Here is a 2,909-nt window from a genome sequence, read left to right as displayed (position 1 = left end):
ATTCATGTGGGTACTTAAAATTACCAAAACATGTGCGGTCTACAACCCATCGCCAAGTGAAATTGCCAAATAACCTATATGGGAAAGTCGACTCCAAAAATAGGTCACGTTTTACGTTTTTAATCAAATTTCAATTTGCATGTCCATCTACACACTTAATGGCTTCCTTTGAATGAGTATACTAACTAATTGAAAACTCAATCTTGAATTTTCACTTATTTTTAACACTTAGAATCTGTACTGTGCTGAAAAAATACTGAAAACTTGCTAGAATTCATTTACTCAAATTTGTAATATTCAAAACTTAGGATTATCTTTAATCATACTTGGTTAATCTAGAAAGTATGTTACATTGTCTCCCCGTTAAGAAATCAAAACTTAGGATTATCTTTAATCATACTTGGTTAATCTAGAAAGTATGTTACATTGTCTCCCCATTAAGAAATCTATTTCCTCGACGATAACATCTTATCCTCAATCATTAAGCCTTGAGAAATGTTTTTTTCTTATTCAACTATTATACTTGATATAGTACTTGAGAAGTCATATACCTTTGACTTTCAAGAAAACTATAAATATCCATATGTATTCGTCTTGATATTTCTTCAAGAAAAGTTACATGCTTTTTACTTTCAAGAAAACTATAAATATCCATATGTCTTCATCTAGAGATTTTGTCAAGTAGCCTTGGAAAAAGTGAAAGATCCCTGCCCCCTCCATGCAACGGATTCGAGGGTGCTAGCAGCAGAAGTAGCACTTCTTGCATGGGGCAGGATCCCTCACTCGAGGCCTCGCCCACCACCACGGATATCCATACAAGAGACTAATCCCTTGGTTCCCCAAAAACCGAACTCGAAAAAACTTCCCCCTACCAGAAAGCACGGGTGATTCCTCCAGGATATTTGTACTCTAACGTAGTTAAAGTACAAATATCCAAACTGATCTGAATGAACCTACGAGTCACTTGGTCAAGTCAAGGAAGAAACTTGCACTTGCATCATAGAAACCAACACTTTTTTTCCCATTGAGAGGCACAACCGTTGATTCTTTTTCCATAGAACAATTACTATTTGGGATTTCCTTCATCTATCGTGCTATAATAGAATTGAGTCTTATTTTACGGATCCATCCAGTCCTGCGCCTAACCCCATCCAGTCCCAAGGGTTAGCCAACCGCCTAGCCAACCGCTATCGTGCCACGACACGTCTATGGTGTGAAACCATGCATGTGAGGCCATTAAATATAAATCTAGATGTATGGGATTAAGTGCCACGACTTGAGTCATTTTATGATGCCTATGTACATATGTTCATATTGTAAATGAGGTTCAATAAGACGAGCTGAGGCTGAGCCAGGTCTCAAGGCCTCTGTACATAAGTGTGGTGTGAATCATGGAGTTTTTTATGCTTATGGTGAACCTTGAGGTAGCACGAATTATCAATGAACCAAAAGCAGCATCACTTTCTTAAGGGGCTAACAAGAAAGAGGGATTAGTTGCAGTTTTTGATCTTGATGGAGGCATAAGAAAGACTGAAGGACCTGGCACAAGAGGCTTTCATGAGAGATGCTTCAATTGGCAACAGTTTGATCAGCATGTGTGCAAAGTGTGGCTCTGTTTCAGAGGCAAGGGAAGTCTTTGATAAGCTACCAGTTCGAGATGTTGTAGCACGGAGCTCAATGGTAAAAGGATATGGCATTAACCATGAGGGTTCCTTGGCTATGCAATGTTTTAATGATATGCATGCACAAGCATACAAGGGAACAGTAGTAGTTTTCCACATGGCAGCTTCAGATTCATCAATCAACAATTCAGTCTACACTACAATGTCACTGTTGAAGGAATGCGCAATTCTTGCCTTTGTAACAACATGCACAAGCTCATTTATACTAGCTCACCTAGTACTATTTTTGATGGTGTGCATGGCATCATGAATGGAGATGAAACCCTGCCATACCCTGATCGGCGTAATGATTCCTACTCTGAGACAAGAACACAGACAACCCAAATGAAGCCTCCAAGAAGGGCTATTCAGCAACATGCAAGGTCTATATGACACTGTAAGGAAAGCTCAGCAACAAGTAGTTCAAGTTGAAGCTGTTCGTGTGCAGAAGGAGCTTGTTGCTGCTGCAGAATTTGATGGATACTATATGAGGGTGAGCTCATCAAGGTGTCATTGTCAGGAAACCAAGAGCCTGTTAGTGTGGATATCACGGAGGCGGCCATGGAGCTTGGAGTGAGAGGGTTTCGTTGTTAGTGAACGAAGCCTACAAAGATGTGCACGGTAAGGCCCAAGCAAGGTAAGGCATGGTGGCTAGTGTACAATAGAGGTTGGGCATTGCAGGTTTTGACGCTTAAGCGCACAACCTGCAAGACAAGAGAAGGTGGTAGCTTGCATGGCGAAAATACAAAGGCATTTTAAAAAAAAAGGAATATCCGAATTTTAAGCAAAAAAGGAGACGTAGCGTATTTTCAAATGGGGAAACGCGAGTTTTTGGCTGCAAAAGGGAATTTGGCCTGAATCCCTTGCGGGAAAAATCAGAAAGAACCAGAAAAATGCAGATATAAGGGGAGAAGTATGTAGGAAAGGGAGAGGGGGGAAAACCAGAGCTCGATTTTGAATATCTTGTTTTTGGAATATAGTTTCTGTTCAAGCCTTGTAGGGGTTCGAATCAGAGAGTAATTGAAGCTTTATTGAATGATATGCTTTCTAAAAATTTCAAAAAAATGAAGCGAACTGCTGCCCGATTTCATGCAAGGGAGGAAAAATCTGAAGCCATGGGGCAAGAAAAACTTGGAACAGTATCGTGGAAGGCCACTAGTACCTATTGAGTTGAGCACGTCCAAGAGCAGTGAAAGCTGAATGGTGCTGTGGTCTGACAAAGGGATTTGTAGCATGGGGTCTGAAGGG

The 2,909-nt window shown here is 40.5% G+C and overlaps 1 pseudogene; it reads left to right on the top strand.

Annotated features, from left to right (window-relative positions):
* The first annotated feature begins 1,593 nt into the window (after positions 1 to 1,593).
* Positions 1,594 to 2,302, top strand: LOC147631820 (nucleoid-associated protein At2g24020, chloroplastic pseudogene; annotated as a pseudogene).
* The last annotated feature ends 607 nt before the right edge of the window (positions 2,303 to 2,909 follow it).

Source organism: Cibotium barometz, chromosome 14, assembly GCF_041138505.1.
Source record: "Cibotium barometz isolate CiBa-2024 chromosome 14, ASM4113850v1, whole genome shotgun sequence".
In the NCBI taxonomy this organism is placed as follows: Eukaryota; Viridiplantae; Streptophyta; class Polypodiopsida; order Cyatheales; family Cibotiaceae; genus Cibotium; species Cibotium barometz.
This window is presented reverse-complemented; position numbering and strand designations above follow the sequence as displayed.